This window comes from Aegilops tauschii, chromosome 1, assembly GCF_002575655.3.
Source record: "Aegilops tauschii subsp. strangulata cultivar AL8/78 chromosome 1, Aet v6.0, whole genome shotgun sequence".
Taxonomy (NCBI): domain Eukaryota; kingdom Viridiplantae; phylum Streptophyta; class Magnoliopsida; order Poales; family Poaceae; genus Aegilops; species Aegilops tauschii.
The window spans coordinates 126,284,609-126,305,199 of NC_053035.3; positions in this window are offsets into that span (position 1 = coordinate 126,284,609).

Consider the following 20,591-nt stretch of genomic DNA (forward strand, 5'->3'; position numbering starts at 1 on the left):
ATTTTGAAAAAAAAATTGATTTAAAAAACATTCAGCTAATTTGGTAAAAAAAGTTCATTGATTTAACAAAAGTTCATCACACTTCGAAAAAATATCGATTTGACAAAAAGTTCATGCAGTTTGATTAAAAAAAGTTTATCGAATTTTAAAAAGCTCATGCATTTTTAAAAAGGAAAAAGATTAAAGAAAATAAAGAATAAAAGAGGAAAAAGGATATAAGTAGGCACGAGAAGTAAGTTGTCCTTGGTGGTCACTGCAGTTTAGAGAGAAAGAAGAGGTCGCGAGTTCGAATCGCCTCATCCTTGACTTTTTTGCAGCGGAGCAGAAAAAAAGAAAAACGGGAAAATGGGTCGGTCCAGCGCGTAAGAGGGGGGTGGGGTGTTGTGTACGGGTAGGTGGGACGTCCTATGTGACGCTCTCATTTTTTAATGTGGAAATTTTTTAATGTTTGTGAACAATTTTTTAAAACATGAACATTTTTTTAACATTGTCAGAAATTTGAAAAGAAAACATTCAAACATTTTTTGTAAAACAAGAGCATTTTTTGAAATTCCAGAACAAAAGTTTGAGAACTGGAAAAAAGTTCAATTGTTTTGAAAAATGCGAACAATTGTTTAAAAGAGGAACTTTTTTGGAAAATTGGGAAACACGAACATATTTGAAAATTCCTGAACAAAATTTGAAAACACGATTTTAAGAAACTTCTGAACATTTTTTGAAACTCCTGATAAATGAAAACATGAACACTTTTTTAAAACATGAACATCTTTTGAACATAGTCAGATATTTGAAAAGAAAACTTTCACAAATTTTTTGAATAACAAAAATATTTGTTGAAATTATAGAACATTCCTTATAAATGCGAACAATTTTTCATAAGAGGATGATTTTTTTAATTTATGATCAACTTTTTAAAACATGAACATTTTTTGAAAAAATTGAACGTTTCTTACAAAACAGGAACATTTTTTTATCTTTATATAATAAACTTGAAAGTAAATTAAATGAAAAAGCGAAAGAACAAACAGAAAACAAAAAAACAAAAAACAAATTTAATAAGAAAGAACAAAAGGAAATAAAAAAGTGTAAAAAAGAAAAATCAAAACAAAAGAAGAAACAGGAAAACCGGTAAAAAAAACGGTTCAAGGATCCTTCTAGAAGGATCCCAAAACCGGTTGGCTAGATTTTGTATAATGGGTCGGCCCATTTCTAGCGACCCGGGGCTTCGGCTGTGCGTTGTGTACATTTTGATGCAACGAGCGGCGTATAGAGTTTCCCCGTGTAGGGCGACTTATGCGCCCGTTGACACAAATGGCGCCTACTGCAGCACGTAAGTGTGCCGGTCCAGCGAAACACGTAGGGCAGTGAAAAAATCGTATTTATGGCACGAAATATCAATCCAAAAATGTCGCTGTATAGAGGATTCGTACCTGCAATAGTTAGGTTTACCGCTTGTCCGGCTAACCACTAGACCAATTAAGCCCTTCCGAAAGATCCCAACGGGAAATGTTTAGGAACTAAACTCTACCCGCGCTATTTAGAAAAACGGGATCTCTTTTGCAAATAGAAGTGAACAAAATTTGAATAACCACAGATTTAAAAAACAACAGGAATTAGATAAAAGTTCATTTATTCAAAAATGTTCAAAGAATTCAAAAAAGTTAATCAAGCCCAAAATTTTCAAAAAAACGTTCACAAATTTGAAAATTACTTCACTGATTATTTAAAAAAATCATCGACTTTGAAAAAAGTTAATTGATTTTGAAAAAAAGTTTACACATTTAAAAAAAGTTCACCGATTTCTAAAAAAAGTTCAATTTGAAAAAAGTTCACAAATTTAGAAAAAGGTTCATCGAAAAAAGATCACGAATTTGAGAAAAAAACTCATAAAGTTTGAAAAAAAGTTCACCGAATTAGAAATGAGTTCATCAATTCCGGAAAAAAATACCAAAAAATATAAAAAATTCTTCAATTTTGAGAAAAGTTCATCGTTCTTTGAAAAAATAAATAATAAATTTAAAGAAAAGAAAAATAAAGAAGACAAATGAAAACCTATCAAGAAAAAAAAGCTTCCGCGAACTGAATGAAGAATAAGATGACCAAAACACAGGAAATTGTCACAAGCGAGGAGTAGTCGTAGTGGTTACTATGTTTCTCCAGGAAAGAAGTGGTCTCGAATTCGAATATGGGCGTCGATGTTTTTTTTTTTGGAATTTAACAGAAGGTAAGAATGGGCCGGCCCATGAAAGAGCTAGGGGGTGTGCGCCCTTTTGCGCCGTTGCCTGTAATGGGCGCAACGGGCGCTGTTTACGGAATGTCGTTGTGTGCGTCGGTTTGCGAGAAGCTACAACACATGCCTCGCGTGGTAGCTTTTGCGAGATGTAGGGAACCTCACATGAAAAGTAGCGCCAGATGTTTCTAAAAAAAAGGAGCGCCAAATGGGCGGGCCAGCTCGCGGGAGGCCACAGCCACGTTTTTTTCCTCATATATGGAAAAATACTAATCTAGCATTCGAAAAATATTAAATGTATATACAAATGTTTCTCATGTATACAACAGTGTGTGTGAAAAACTGCTCATGCATTTATAAAAAATTAATGAAGCATTTGAAAAAAAATGTTGACCATGTATCAAAAAATGTTAATCATCTATTTCAAAAATAGTAACTGTATAAAGACATGTTCCTGACATGTACCAAAAATGTACGAAAAAATAGTCACCAAGCATAAAATTATAAAAATTATTAATCATCTATTTGAAAAATGATAAACTTGTACAAAAATATTCCTGATGTATACTCCCTCCGTCCGGAAATACTTGTCATCAAAATGGAGAAAAGGGGATGTATCTAGATTTATTTTAGTTCTACATACATCTTCTTTTATCCATTTTGATGACAAGTATTTTCGGACGGAGGGAGTACAAAAAATGCAGATCGTGTATTAATAAATTTAAACACAATACCATAATTTTTTTTAAATGTTGATCATGTATAAAATATGTTAGTCATATACTTCAATAATGTTAAACATATACTAAAACATGTTCCTGATATATACGAAAAATTGTACAATGCGTTTGAAAACATATTCATCGAACATATTTTTTTAAATGCTAATCTTGTATTTAAGAAATGTTAAACAAGTAAAAAAGGTCTTTGATATATACATAAAATGTACAATTGTGTATGACAAATGTAGAAATGTGTTGCAGAATAAAAGAAAACATGATGAAAACCAAAGAAACGAAGTAAGAAAGAAAGAAAAACAAATAAAACCAAGAGAGAAACAAAGAGAAACATAGAATATGAAGAAAGAAAGAAATAAAAGCGAAAAAAGGAAAAAAATAAAGAAGAAACCCGAAGAAACAAACAAAAGAAAAATTAGTGAAAACCATGAAAAACGAAGAAGTAAACCACTGAAATTACAAACAAAAAGTAAAAAAAAACAGGGAAGAAACAAAAGCAAGCCGGCGAAGAAACAAAAAAACCGAAAGAGATTTTTTTTAAAAAAAATGAGTGCACAACCAGCGGAGGACCGTGTGCTAATGGAATCGACCGGCCCAGTACTGTACGAATAGGTATTCTAGCGAGACCGAACGTCGTCTCGCTATAGGAGATATATAGTTTCCGCGGAAAATTATATCGCTTATAGCAATATATGGGAGCTCATTGCATCCAATTAACCGCTATGCGCAGGGGACCATGACTGAGGCGTCCCACTGGCAGATCCGAAGCGAGTTGTGTTTGTAGTGCAACAACGTGAGGTAAAAATCCCAAAAAATGAAGAACACACGAGGAATCGTACTCAGGATTTGCCACTCTAGACGCATGCTGCCAACGGAGCATATGGCTACTCGTATGATGACCAGTGCAAACATTTTAAGAACTCACTTCAATGGCAGATTTGAAACAATATTTGATATTTGGACTTTTCTTGAAAATTATGAACAATTTTGAAATGTCAAACATTTTCTGAAATTGCAAACGATTTTCGAAATTTCAAACATTTTTAAAAGTGAATTCTTGTAATTCCAAATATTTTTTGAAAAACATAATTTATTTTCGAAATCCAAACATTTTATTAATAAAGCGCACAATTTGCAAAGAAAACACGAACAAATTTTGGAAACACAAACTATTTTTGAAATTCCGTTCCTTTTTTGGAAAAGCGTTTTCTTTAAGTTTTGAAAATATGAATCGTTTATGAAATTATGAACAAATTTGTGAAGAGATTTTGGAATCAAGGACATTTTTAAAATTCTGATTTTTTTAATAGATGATCGTTTTTAAAAATTTCAAAGAATTTTTGAAACATTTCGATCATTGTTTCTCAAGGAATTTTTTAAAAAAAGAAAAAAGAAATAGAAAATAAAGTCAACAAACAACAAAGAGAAAGAGAAAAAAAAGAAAGAGAACCAAAAAAGGTAAATAAAATAACGAATAAAGAGAAAGCAGGTTCAGGAACCTTCTACAAGGTTTCGAAAACAGGTTGGCTCCCACTGTTCAATACGTTCAAAAGTGGGTCAGCCCATCTGTCATGCTTGAGTTCTATCGCATGTGCGACACCACAACAATTGGACACAGTGAGCGTGCGATAGGGATTCGATAATACATATCCTCATTCTAAAAAAAAAATACATATCTCTACTTCTATAAAAGACTCAGTTAATGATGATGGTGTGTCTGCCATCTGTCACTTCTGACCATCAGATCTGCATCTAACGTTTGTGAGGTAAGTTCTGATGTTTTTGCAACAAGATCCCTCTTCTCTGCTATAATTTGCAGAAAACCCTGTAGTATCCAGAAACCAATCACATCCTCCCTCACCTCATCCAAACAGCCACGAGGAATATATTTTGAGTGAAACCTAATATATTTTGAGTGAGATATATACATCAAAACTAGAATGTTTTTCTTTGAGTTCGTGAACATGCATTATTCTGTTTTGGATCCGTTGCAACGGACGAGCACATTGCTAGTCCTTTCAATCCCCTACAATGTACAAACATGGGCTGGCCTATTAGGAACCGATGCAAGTGCTTCGTCAATGGCGCTAAGATAAAGGTCCTCCCCAGCGCCTTAAGCGATAGCTAGCAAGCTGGCGCTCGTGCGCATTCCAGCAGGTGGCGGCTTAATCTCGCTCCAACTTGCTTCGCCCGCTCACTCGCTTGGTCATGTTTTTTTTCTGCTTGGTCTAGTAGGAAACAACCGGCCGGTTTTTTTATGATAGTGTAGAAAAAATTATTGTGAAATAAAAAAAGTTTACGGATTTTCAAAAAAATTCATGAATATGAGAAAAGTTCATGAGTTAAAAAAGTTCATGAATTTGGAAAAGAAGTTTAGGAACTAAAAAAAGTACATGCACAAATTTGGAAAAGAGTTCATGAATCTGAAAAAAAGTTCATGAATTTGAGAAAGAAGTTCACGAACTCGAACAAAGTTCATGCATATCAAAATAAGTAATGGTTCTGAAAAATATTTGTGAATTTGAAGAAAGACGCTAGTAAATTTGAAAAGGTTCACGAATTTGATAATGAAAAAACAGAAACAATACCCTCATGCCATTGTTTCCTCGTGCCCCGATGACTTGTCATTGCAACCCTGCCCCCCTTTCTGCCTTAGTGCCGCACAATCATCATGTCGTTAACCCCTCCTCCCTACACTTTATTTATCAGCATTCACTTTTCGATAGCCAGCCTCCCCCTAATTCCATTTCACTGAAGAACATAAACCAGCAAGTACCACAAAAAATAAAATCCAAGTACACTTATTTGAACCTAGATAACCTAGAGTTTTAGCAAAGGATAAAAACAAAGATATACCATCTCGCTGGCCACACCAAACCCAGTGGCATGCAAGGCAAGCCCCTCACCAGCCAAAAATCATCATACGTGTGGCATCAGCCTCTTGAGAGTTTTGCTTCAATTATTTCAGAGTGCTCATCCCACCATGTGCTGCATTCCCAATTGTCGTCTCGGGAAGCATATTCAAACCACCTTTTGTAGGCATTCACTCCGTTTGAAGGGCAAACGGCTCCTTGAGACGCTTACACAATAGGTTCTGAAAGTCCTCCATGTAGCTTTGTCCAGTCCCTTGGGTAACGAGAAACTAACCCTAATACATGTGTAAAAGCCCGAGGCCGGTTCTCTAGATTTTTTGCGTAACATAATTATTATATCATGTTAATTATTTGTTTGTTGCATCTATCATCACATTATCCATGTTGCATTGGCAGTCTGTTGCCGTCGTACCCAAATTATCCGGGTGTTTTTATAAAAGTGTGGAACCGGGCCACTTTTCCCTCTCTTCTCGAAACCAACCCACCTAAAACCTAGCCCAAAACTCCCCTCAACTCGGACCGGCCGATCACGATCGGAGGGTCCAAATCAACCCCAAACTACCCCAAAGTCCTGCATTCCTTTAGATAGATACATACCAAATCTGGACTACCCTAACCCTAAATTCTAGGTAGCTTGTCCCATCCCTACCGCCACTCCATTCTCCCACCTCAGGATCTTCACCCAATGACCCAACCATCTAGAGCCTCTGTCCCACACTCGAGCTCCTCCTTGATCCCGCTCCTCTTCCACCTCGAACCAGCCACCCAACCTACCACCAAATCCAGTCGCAGTCGGCGCCTCCCTCCTTGAAAAGCCAGCATGCTCAAGAGATAGCCATGTGCTCACGAGCGCTCACTCGATCTACTGCCAGTGCCCTCGCGCCTCCAAGAGCTCCCCATGCATGATGTCCTCGTCTCCAGCCATCCCGAGCTCCACTCTGTCGCCGGAGCAGCAGCATCGACTGTTGCCCACCTTTGGCCTGAGCACCGCGACGCCCTGCCTTTTTTTGCGCATACACAAAGCTTGTGTATCTTTTCATTGATAGAAGAAAGAGACTGAATACAAGTGAGGTACAAAACATGCAGGAATGCAAGATGATGTGAACACGATGCCCAAATCACAAAGAGAAAAGATACAAGGGGTGCTTGGCCCAAACAAGCAAACGACATAGCTAAACCTATTAACCAGGGAGGCAGTCTAGATCAACATGGAGTCGAACAACCACAAGTCCAGCACCTGGGACACCGCAAACACACAAGACGACGCCTCCAAGAAGGAAAACGACACCGTGGCACCATCGCCGTCCGTTCCAAAGAATCCGACCTATGGTGTCCCTTGGTGGTCGAAGATGGGCACATAGAAAGGCCATCACAACACCGCCAAGGAGGGGACGACACTCGCCAGTGTTGTCGCGGCCATCATTGGCAAGCCGAGCAAGGATTTCTCACCGGCCCTGTGTCTGAGTAATCCTAAAGCTACCAGACCAGTAACCGGCAGTCGGAACCCACACATAGAATGAAGAACCACCACCACTAGAAGGAGAGTCACGCCGAACACACCAACCATGGTCATGACAAGGGGCAAGGCAGCAAGGTGCCTGGGGTTGGAGAGGCGGCGGGGCGAATGGGGCCGATGTAAGGGACGTGACGACGACCAGCGACGCTGATGAACCAGGAAATCTGGGCCGCCGAGGTCGAGGCAGTCAGGACACCGAGCCATAGAGGCTGGAGGAGACGCAGCCTCTAGAGCGCCGGGGACGACATCGCACCGGAAGGTTACGAAATTATTGCCAAGTATTTGGATTGCTTACTCTATAATATCGCATGAAATTTTGTTATGCCTTATTACTTCATTATCACATGTTACATTTTAAATCATGCTTATGTTGATAACTTATGTTCTAGCAAAGTCTTGCGAGTAAGAAAGAACTCATTGTGAATTTCAATCCTAATATATTTTCATGTGAGCCTAGTATAGGTGACTACTTCGATCATGATCACATGGGGCGAAGCCTAGTTGCTAGGTAACTCAGTTGGTTAACTTGTTCCAGGTTAGATTTTGTGTGAGATGGCGGGGTTGACATCTCATGGTTATATTATTTTATCCCGCTACCATGTTATGATTGACCTTTGAGCCGTTTGTTTGCTGTTAACTACTTACTCATATGTAAGAGATGTACTATATGTATCCTTAAGTCTTCCTTTAGATTTTGTGTTGTGAAATGCAATTTGTTTAAGTATATCATGCACCATGCATGTATGATATGAAGTGCATGGCATATGTTCTTGGAGTTGGATTTCGCTGTTATGTCGGGGAATGGTCGTTGAGCAATGTGATGCATCGGTGAAGTCCCAAGTATGCATGTGGCTGTCAGTTACCGTTATCATCTGAAGTATTTACACCTTTGGCCGTGGTTGGGCCATAGGGGAACAGGCTTGCTCAAGGGAATTGTTCCCAGACCTATTCCCTAAGGACAATACCTCAAACAAAAGAGTTTTAAGGGTTTATGGCAATGCTTTGGGTGAGGCAATCTGTTGATTAATCTGGATTTATATACCAACTCATAGGTATGGGCTACATATGTGGCTGGACTATTGAGCTTCATGGATCGATGTGATTTATACGACTAACATATGTTGAGCGGTTTTTAATTGGGCCATGGTGTCATTATGAGGTTATACAGAACTTGACTCGTATGCTGAACGACGCCAGGTCGCGGCTACAGTTCATTATATCATTATAGTATGTGATATAGATCTCGTCGATATTACAATGATAGCACGTTTCCCATTTCCTATCATTATATACTAGTTTTCATGCATGCTTGATAGACACTGAAAATGAACCAATACACCTCACAGAAAAGAACATGTGTAACATCGCGACTCGCCTAGATTGGTGTGTCTGCTTACACCACCACAACCCCCCTCCCCAATGAGGAACTCCAAGCAGTGGTGAAGTGATGTCTACTACGCAACCTTCTTCTTGTAGACGCTGTTGGGCCACCAAGTGCAGAGGTTTGTAGGACAGTAGCAAATTTCCCTCAAGTGGATGACCTAAGGTTTATCAATCCGTGGGAGGTGTAGGATGAAGATGGTCTCTCTCAAACAACCCTGCAACCAAATAACAAAGAGTCTCTTGTGTCCCCAACACACCCAATACAATGGTAAATTGTATAGGTGCACTAGTTCGGCGAAGAGATGGTGATACAAGTGCAATATGGATGGTAGATATAGGTTTTTGTAATCTGAAAATATAAAAACAGCAAGGTAGCAAGTGATAAAAGTGAGCGTAAACGGTATTGCAATGCTAGGAAACAAGGCCTAGGGTTCATACTTTCACTAGTGCAAGTTCTCTCAACAATAATAACATAATTGGATCACATAACTATCCCTCAACATGCAACAAAGAGTCACTCCAAAGTCACTAATAGCGGAGAATAAACGAAGAGATTATGGTAGGGTACGAAACCACCTCAAAGTTATTCTTTCCAATCAATCCATTGGGCTATTCCTACAAGTGTCACAAATAGCCCTAGAGTTCGTACTAGAATAACACCTTAAGACACAAATCAACCAAAACCCTAATGTCACCTAGATACTCCAATGTCACCTCAAGTATCCGTGGGTATGATTATACGATATGCATCACACAATCTCAGATTCATCTATTCAACCAACACATAGAACCTCGAAGAGTGCCCCAAAGTTTCTACCGGAGAATCAAGACGAAAACGTGTGCCAACGCCTATGCATAAGTTCATGGGCGGAACCCGCAAGTTGATCACCAAAACATACATCAAGTGAGTCACGTGATATCCCATTGTCACCACAGATACGCACGGCAAGACATACATCAAGTGTTCTCAAATCATTAAAGACTCAATCCGATAAGATTACTTCAAAGGGAAAACTCAATCCATTACAAGAGAGTAGAGGGGGAGAAGCAACATAAGATCCAACTATAATAGCAAAGCTCACGAAGAACACGAGAGAGAGAGAGAGATCAAACACATAGCTACTGGTACATACCCTCAGCCCCGAGGGTGAACTACTCCCTCCTCGTCATGGAGAGCGCCGGGATGATGAAGATGGCCACCGGTGAGGGTTCCCCCCTCCGGCAGGGTGCCGGAACAGGGTCCCGATTGGTTTTTGGTGGCTACAGAGGCTTGTGGCGGCGGAACTCCCGATCTATTCTGTTCCCCGAAGGTTTTAGGGTATATGGATATATATAGGCGGAAGAAATACGTCAGGGGAGCCACGAGGGGCCCACGAGGGTGGAGGGCGCGCCCTAGGGGGTGGGCGCGCCCCCCTACCTCGTGGCTCCCTCGTTTCTTTCCTGACGTGCACTCCAAGTCTATCAGGTTGCTTTCCTTCCAAAAATTACTTCTCCAGAAGGTTTCATTCCGTTTCGACTCCGTTTGATATTCCTTTTCTTCGAAACACTGAAACAAGGGAAAAAACAGGAACTGGCACCGGGCTCTAGGTCAATAGGTTAGTCCCAAAAATAATATAAAAGTGCATAGTAAAGCCCATAAAACATCCAAGATGGATAATATAATAGCATGAATACTTCATAAATTATAGATACGTTGGAGACGTATCAGCATCCCCAAGCTTAATTCCTGCTCGTCCTCGAGTAGGTAAATGATAAAAACAGAATTTTTGATGTGGAATGCTACTTGGCATAATTTCAATGTAATTCTTCTTAATTGTGGTATGAATATTCAGATCCGAAAGATTCAAGATAAAAGTTCATATTGACATAAAAGTAATAATACTTCACGCATACTAACTAAGAAATTATGTCCTCTCAAAATAGCATGGCCAAAGAAAGTTCATCCCTACAAAATCATATAGTTTAGTCATGCTCCATTTTCGTCACACAAGAATGCTCTCATCATGCACAACCCCGATGACAAGCCAAGCAATTGTTTCATACTTTAGTAATCTCAAACCTATAAACTTTCACGCAATATATGAGCGCGAGCCATGGACATAGCACTATGTGTGGAATAGAATATGATGATGGGGGTTATGTGGAGAAGACAAAAAAGGAGAAAGTCTCACATCAACGAGGCTAATCAATGAGCTATGGAGATGCCCATCGATTGATGTTAATGCAAGGAGTAGGGATTGCCATGCAACGGATGCACTAGAGCTATAAATGTATGAAAGCTCAACAAAAGAAACTAAGTGGGTGTGCATCCAACTTGCTTGCTCACGAAGACCTAGGGCACTTGAGGAGGCCCATTGTTGGAATATACAAGCCAAGTTCTATAATGAAAAATTCCCACTAGTATATGAAAGTGACAAAACGAGAGACTCTCTATCATGAAGATTATGGTGCTACTTTGAAGCACAAGTGTGGTAAAGGATAGTAACATTGTCCCTTCTCTCTTTTACTCTCATTTTTTTGGGCCTTCTCTTTTTTTATGGCCTTTCTCTCTTCTTTTTTTATTCCTCACTTGGGACAATGCTCTAGAAAATGATGATCATCACACTTCTATTTATTTACAACTCAATGATTACAACTCGATACTAGAACAAAGTATGACTCTATATGAATGCCTCCGGCGGTGTACCGGGATATGCAATGAACCAAGAGTGACATGTATGAAAAAATTATGAACGGTGGCTTTGCCACAAATACTATGTCAACTACATGATCATGCTAAGCAATATGACAATGATGAACGTGTCATGATAAACGGAATGGTGGAAAGTTGCATGGCAATATATCTCGGAATGGCTATGGAAATGCCATAATAGGTAGGTATGGTGGTTGTTTTGAGGAAGATATAAGGAGGTTTATGTGTGAAAGAGCGTATCATATCACGGGGTTTGGATGCACCGGCGAAGTTTGCACCAACTCTCAATGTGAGAAAGGGCAATGCACGGTACCGAAGAGGCTAGCAATGATGGAAATGTGAGAGTGCGTATAATCCATGGACTCAACCTTAGTCATAAAGAACTCACATACTTATTGCAAAAATATACAAGTCATCAAAAACCAAGCACTACGCGCATGCTCCTAGGGGGATAGATTGGTAGGAAAAGACCATCGCTCGTCCCCGACCGCCACTCATAAGGAGGACACTCAAAGAACACCTCATGTTTCAAATTTGTTACATAACGTTTACCATACGTGCATGCTACGGGACTTGCGAAATTCAACACAAGTATTTATCAAATTCACAACTACTCAACTAGCACGACTTTAATATCACCACCTCCATGTCTCAAAACAATCATCAAGCATCAAACTTCTCTTAGTATTCAACACACTCATAAGAAAGTTTTTACTAGTCTTGAATACCTAGCATATTAGGATTAAGAAAATTACCATGATGTTTAAGACTCTCAAAATAATATAAGTGAAGCATGAGAGTTCATCTATTTCTTCAAAATAAAACTACCATCGTGCTCTAAAAGATATAAGTGAAGCACTAGAGCAAACAACAAACTACTCCGAAAGATATAAGTGAAGATCAATGAGTAGTCGAATAATTATGCAACTATGTGAAGACTCTATAACATTTAAGAATTTCAGATCTTGGTATTTTATTCAAACAGCAAGCAAAACAAAAGAAAATAAAATGACGCTCCAAGCAAAACGCATATCATGTGGTGAATAAAAATATAGCTCCAAGTAAAGTTACCGATGAACGAAGACGAAAGAGGGGATGCCTTCCGGGGCATCCCCAAGCTTAGGCTCTTGGTTATACTTTAATATTACCTTGGGGTGCCTTGGGCATACCCAAGCTTAGGCTCTTGCCACTCCTTATTCCATAGTCCATCGAATCTTTACCCAAAACCTGAAAACTTCACAACACAAAACTCATCAGAAAACTCGTAAGCTCCGTTAGCGAAAGAAAAGAAAACACCACTTCATGGTACTGTAATGAACTCATTATTTATTTATATTGGTGTTAAACCTACTGTATTCCAACTTTTCTATGGTTTATAAACTATTTTACTAGCCATAGAGTCATCAAAATAAGCAAACAACACACGAAAAACAGAATCTGTCAAAAACAGAACAGTCTGTAGTAATCTGTATCAAACGTATACTTCTGGAACTCCAAAAATTCTAAAATAAATTGTTGGACCTGAGGAATTTGTCTATTAATCATCTTCAAAAATAATCAACTAAATAGCACTCTCCAGTAAAAAGTTTTAGCTAATCTCGTGAGCGCTAAAGTTTCTGTTTTTTACAGCATGATCATAAAGACTTCGCCCAAGTCTTCCCAAAGGTTCTACTTGGCACAAACACTAATTAAAACATAAAACCACATATAAACAGAAGCTATATGGATTATTTATTACTAAACAGAACCAAAAAGCAAGAAACTAAAATAAAATTGGGTTGCCTCCCAACAAGCGCTAACGTTTAACGCCCCTAGCTAGGCATGATGATTTCAATGATGCTCACATAAAAGATAAGAATTGAAACATAAAGAGAGCATCGTGAAGAATATGACTAGCACATTTAAGTCTAACCCACTTCCTATGCATAGGGATTTTGTGAGCAAACAACTTATGGGAACAATAATCAACTAGCATAGGAAGGCAAAACAAGCATAACTTCAAAACTTTAAGCACATAGAGAGGAAACTTGATATTATTGCAATTCCTACAAGCATACATTCCTCCCTCATAATAACTTTCAGTAGCATCATGAATGAATTCAACAATATAACCAGCACCTAAATCATTCTTTTCACGATCTACTTGCATAGAAATTTTATTACTCTCCATATAAGCAAAATTCTTCTCATTCGGGATAATGGGAGTATCATGAGAGACTTGAATACTATAAATTGTTTCCACTTTAAAAGAGTAATGTTCAGAAAAAGGGTAATCATAATCATGACAAGTTTTATAAATATAATCATCACTACTTTTTATAGCATAAGTTTCATCACAATAATCATCATAAGTAGCAACTTTGTTCTCATCATAATCGATTGAAACCTCTTCCAAGATAGTGGATACATCACTAAATAAAGTCATGACCTCTCCAAATTCACTTTCATAAATATTATAAGATTCAACATCCTCCAAAATAGTGGGATCATTACTTCCTAAAGTTGACACTCTTCCAAACCCACTTTCATAAATATAATCATCATAAGTAGGAGGCATGCTATCATCATAACAAATTTGCATATCAAAACTTGGGAGACTAAAAATATCATTTTCATTAAACATAGCATCCCCAAGCTTGGGACAAACATTAATTGCAGCAAATATATTCTCAAAAACATCATCTTCATCAAACATACCATCCCCAAGCTTGGGCCTTTTCATATCATAAGCATAATCACTCTCATCATTAATGATATGGATAGCACCAATAGTATAGCAATTGTCATATTCCAAGCAAGTGCCAAAAACATTTTCAAGATCATAATAAGTATCATTATCTTCCCAATCATAATCATCACAACAAGCAATAGGCATAACGAGATCATCATCAAGTGCATCATCTTCCACAATTATTTTTGATTCATTTTCATGAGGCACAACAATAATAGGAGCAACATTATTTGGGAGAGATATCTTTTTACCTCTCTTCCTTTTTCTTTTCTTCTTCTTCACCACATCATGTGTGGGTTCAATCCTCCTTTTGGAGCTCCTTATTAATGAGATTGGTTGAATAGAAGGCTCCTCCTCGTTACCTGATTCATCATAAGAAATAATAGGAGAATATTGGGAAGTCTCTTCCCTTTCGTTAGTATTATCTTCATCTTCTATTTGTTTTCTTTTCTTTATGAAGTTGGCAATATAAGGATTTTCAATGCAATTCACCGCACAATACATATAAATTTCCTCTAGATCAAAACCAAGACGTTTATAACGGGCAAATTCTGGAAGATGCTTAGTTATACGTTTCATTTCTTCGTAACCCATAAGCAAACTGAGTTCATTATAATGTGCAAGGGAAATCAAGTCATCACAATTTTTGGACACGATTAGATCATGAAACAATTTGCATCGGATAGCTAAATGACCCTGTTCATTGCAAAGCCCACAAGTACGGCCAAGAAAATTTAAATCTTCAGCATAAACATCTAGCCTTTCTTGCAACAATTTAGTTTCTAAGTGCTTATGCCTCTTGCAATATCTATCTTCCCTATTTGGTGTGTACTTGCAAACCCAATGCACTCCACAAAAATTAACTTGTTTATAAGAGACATTTTCATCATAACTAGTGCAATCATCATTAGTACCATGGATATTCAAGGAGTTCATACTAACAACATTGCAATCATGCTCATCATTCAAAGATTTAGTGCCAAACATTTTAATGCATTCTTCTTCTAACACTTTGGCACAATTTTCCTTTCCATCATACTCACGAAAGATATTAAAAAGATGAAGCGTATGAGGCAAACTCAATTCCATTTTTTGGTAGTTTTCTTTTATAGACTAAACTAGTGATAAAACAAGAAACTAAAAGATTCGATTGCAAGATCTAAAGATATACCTTCAAGCACTCACCTCCCCAGCAACGGCGCCAGAAACTGCTGTCTACTACGCGACCTTCTTCTTGTAGACGTTGTTGGGCCTCCAAGTGCAGAGGTTTGTAGGACAGTAGCAAATTTCCCTCAAGTGGATGACCTAAGGTTTATCAATCCGTGGGAGGCGTAGGATGAAGATGGTCTCTCTCAAACAACCCTGCAACCAAATAACAAAGAGTCTCTTGTGTCCCCAACACACCCAATACAATGGTAAATTGTATAGGTGCACTAGTTCGGCGAAGAGATGGTGATACAAGTGCAATATGGATGGTAGATATAGGTTTTTGTAATCTGAAAATATAAAAACAGCAAGGTAGCAAGTGATAAAAGTGAGCGTAAACGGTATTGCAATGCTAGGAAACAAGGCCTAGGGTTCATACTTTCACTAGTGCAAGTTCTCTCAACAATAATAACATAATTGGATCACATAACTATCCCTCAACATGCAACAAAGAGTCACTCCAAAGTCACTAATAGTGGAGAACAAAGGAAGAGATTATGGTAGGGTACGAAACCACCTCAAAGTTATTCTTTCCAATCAATCCATTGGGCTATTCCTACAAGTGTCACAAACAACCCTAGAGTTCGTACTAGAATAACACCTTAAGACACAAATCAACCAAAACCCTAATGTCACCTAGATACTCCAATGTCACCTCAAGTATCTGTGGGTATGATTATACGATATGCATCACACAATCTCAGATTCATCTATTCAACCAACACATAGAACCTCAAAGAGTGCCCCAAAGTTTCTACCGGAGAATCAAGACGAAAACGTGTGCCAACCCCTATGCATAAGTTCATGGGCGGAACCCGCAAGTTGATCACCAAAACATACATCAAGTCACGTGATATCCCATTGTCACCACATATACGCACGACAAGACATACATCAAGTGTTCTCAAATCATTAAAGACTCAATCCGATAAGATTACTTCAATGGGAAAAGTCAATCCATTACAAGAGAGTAGAGGGGGAGAAGCAACATAAGATCCAACTATAATAGCAAAGCTCGCGATACACCAAGATTGTGCCAAATCAAGAACACGAGAGAGAGAGAGATCAAACACATAGCTACTGGTACATACCCTCAGCCCCGAGGGTGAACTACTCCCTCCTCGTCATGGAGAGCACCGGGATGATGAAGATGGCCACCGGTGAGGGTTCCCCCCTCCGGCAGGGTGCCGGAATAGGGTCCCGATTGGTTTTTGGTGGCTACAGAGGCTTGCGGCGGCGGAACTCCCGGTCTATTCTGTTCCCCAAAGGTTTTAGGGTATATGGATATATATAGGCGGAAGAAATACGCCAGGGGAGCCACGAGGGGCCCACGAGGGTGGAGGGCGCGCCCTAGGGGGTGGGCGCGCCCCCTACCTCGTGGCTCCCTCGTTTCTTTCCTGACGTGCACTCCAAGTCTATCAGGTTGCTTTCCTTCCAAAAATAACTTCTCCAGAAGGTTTCATTCCGTTTCGACTCCGTTTGATATTCCTTTTCTTCGAAACACTGAAACAAGGGAAAAACAGGAACTGGCACTGGGCTCTGGGTCAATAGGTTAGTCCCAAAAATAATATAAAAGTGCATAGTAAAGCCCATAAAACATCCAAGATGGATAATATAATAGCATGAATAATTCATAAATTATAGATAAGTTGGAGACGTATCATGAAGCCACGTTAAACTGTGTAGTCAAATCTCGTAACTTAATGACCCCATGCGTGTGTACAACACGGTACTAAACAAATAACTCTTGGAATTTTACTACAAGTCTATCATTATAAGAGCTTGTTGAAAACACAAGGTTTTGATCTTGACACCGCCAGTGACTGCAACAGGCACCCTGCCACAAAGGGATATAAGCGAGAGGCTCCCGTTGGTGCCATCCACCGCAACGCCTTTAGCCTGATGCATGCTTCGATGATGGCGGAAGAGGGGGTGCCAGAGGTAGGGGCTGGAAGTGGCTAGGGTTTTGAGAAGAGGCGGTTTGGGAGTAGCGGGGTAGAGTTCCATCGGAATTGGAGGTTCACATACTTGTGTACGCATCATTGTATTCTTTCTTACAAAGTAATCCATATCCACACCTCGTACTAAGGCCAACTCCAACGGGCGACCCCAAACGATCATCCATTTTGTCTGAATTTTGTCCATTTGAGTCGGGCAAAGGGGCGTCATGCTGCCTCTTTTGAGATGCATTACTAGTGTGCTCAACATGGCCGACGCATTTGGTCCGGCCGGCAGCCAATTGTAGACAATTTTTTAACTAAAAAGAAACAATGCATATAGTCTTACAACCAAATAAATCACACAGTACCATAATAGTTTCACCACTGAATAAAAACACAAAGTCTACAACTACATTTAAATTGTCACGAATACATCAAAAGAAAGTGAACCGATACATCTACCGGTTGCCAATGTGAATCCACATGTGCTCAACCAAGTCAATTTGGACTTGCATATGAGTATGCCAATCACGCATTTCATGGTGAAAGTGAGTGAACTGTTCAAAAGTTGCCAGTTCTTGGTGTTCATGCACAATATTTTTACCCTGGTATTCAAACCCTTGGGTGTTGATGCTGTTATCACGCTCATCCTCCACGATCATGTTGTGCATGATCAAACAAGAATTCATCACCTCCCAAAGCTTCTCGGTGCTCCATGTCAGTGCAGGGTGTCGAATGATAGCCCTTCAAGATTGAAGAACACCAAAAGCACGCTCCACGTCCTTCCTAGCACTCTCTTGTGCTTGAGCAAATCTCGGTTTCTTCTCTCCTTCCAGATTGGATATTGTATTCACAAGAGTTAACCACTGGGGATAAATACCATTAGCTAGGTAGTATTGTTGGGAAACTTAGCATGCAATTTCAAAAAAATTCCTACGCTCACGCAAGATCTATCTAGGAGATGCATAGCAATGAGAGGGGGAGAGTGTGTCTACATACGTACGACAACGCGGTTGATGTAGTCAAACTTCTTCTCATTCCGACCGATCAAGCACCGAACGTACGGCACCTCCGAGTTCTGCACACGTTCAGCTCGATCACGTCCCTCGAACTCTTGATCCAGCGGAAGGAAATATGCCCTAGACGCAATAATAAAGTTGTTATTTATATTTCCTTATATCATGATAAATGTTTATTATTCATACTAGAATTGTATTAACCGGAAACTTGATACATGTGTGAATACATAGACAAAACAAAGTGTCCCTAGTATGCCTCTACTACACTAGCTCGTTAATCAAAGATGGTTAAGTTTCCTGGCCATAGACATGTGTTGTCATTTGATGAATGGGATCACATCATTAGGAGAATGATGTGATGGACAAGACCCATCCGTTAGCTTAGCATAATGAACATTAAGTTTTATTGCAATTGCTTTCTTCATGACTTATACATGTTCCTCTGACTATGAGATTATACAACTCCCGAATACCGGAGGAACACATTGTGTGCTATCAAACATCACAACGTAACTGGTTGATTATAAAGATGCTCTACAGGTGTCTCCGAAGGTGTTTGTTGGGTTGGCATAGATCGAGATTAGGATTTGTCACTCCGAGTATCGGAGAGGTATCTCTGGGCCCTCTCGGTAATGCACATCATGATAAGCCTTGCAGGCAATGTGACTAATGAGTTAGTTGCGGGATGATGCATTACAGAACGAGTAAAGATACTTGCCTGTAACGAAATTGAACTTGGTATGAGGATAATGACGATCGAATCTCGGGCAAGTAACATACCGATGACAAAGGGAATGTTGTATGTTGTCATTACAGTTTGACCGATAAAGATCTTCGTAGAATATGCAGGAACTAATATGAGCATCTAGGTTCCGCTATTGGTTATTGACCGGAGATGTCTCTCGGTCATGTCTACATAGTTCTCGAACCCGTAGGGTCCGCTCGCTTAACGTTCGATGACGATTTGTTTTATGAGTTATGTGTTTTTGGTGACCGAAGATTGTTCGGAGTCCCGGATGAGATCACAGACAAGACGAGGAGTCTCGAAATGGCCGAGAGGTAAAGATTGATATATTGGATGAAAATATTCGGACACCGGAATAGTTCCGGATATGTTTCGGAGTACCGGGAGGTTACCGGAACCCCCCGGGAGAGGTAATGGGCCTCATGGGCCATAGGGAAGAGAGGGGACAGCCCACAAGGGGTGGCCGCGCCCCCCATGGGAGTCCGAATTGGACAAGGGGAGGGGGCGGCGCCCCCCTTTCCCTCTCCTACTCCCTCTCCCTTTCCCCCTTTCCCACTCCGGAAAAAGGAAGGGGGAATCCTACTAGGACTGGGAGTCCTAGTAGGACTCCCCACACTTGGCGCGCCCCTAGGGGGCCGGACTCCTCCCTCTCCACCTTTATATACGGGGGCAAGGGGGCACCCTGAAGCACACCAGTTATTCCTTAGCCGTGTGCGGTGCCCCCCTCCACAGTTTACTCCTCCGGTCATATCGTCATAGTGCTTAGGCGAAGCCCTGCGCGGATCACATCACCATCACCGTCACCACGCCGTTGTGCTAACGAAACTCTCCCTCGACCCTCTGTTGGATCAACAGTTCAAGGGACGTCATCGAGCTGAACGTGTGCTGAACTCGGAGGTGCCGTACGTTCAGTACTTGATCGGTTGGATCGCGAAGACGTTCGACTACATCAACCGCGTTAAACTAACGCTTCCACTTTTGGTCTACGAGGGTACATGGACACACTCTCCCCCTCTCGTTTTTTTGATAGGGAAGACAGTAGGAGGAAAACCCCTACTGTAATATCATATATCTATATAAATGGGGAGTTTACATAGACATATCAGTTTTCTTTTTACATCACATTTTGTTGCAACCAAACCTAATGTGTGGCTGCTCAACCAGTTGAAGAAAGAGAAGGATGCTATACAATAGAAGTACAAAAGGGGATCAGAGCAGCTCTATGTGCTGCTTTAACCCTATGTTGCAAGAGAGACAAGTCTTCTTTGAACCGTGTGAGCCAAGATCCAATACTGGGGGCCAGACCTCTGAAGTGCTGATTGTTTCTCTCCTTCCAAATACTGCACGCTGATGTTAGAAATGTTTCATAGAAGAACGGGTTCGGCCAGCTTTCCTTTGTGTTTTGCAGAAGATCGAGGCGGCAGGAGAAAGTCGGCCAAGCTATGTTGAGTCTCGTCCGGCAGCTTTGACTAAAAGGGCATGAGAAGATCATGTGATCCATTGTCTCCTCGACATGGTG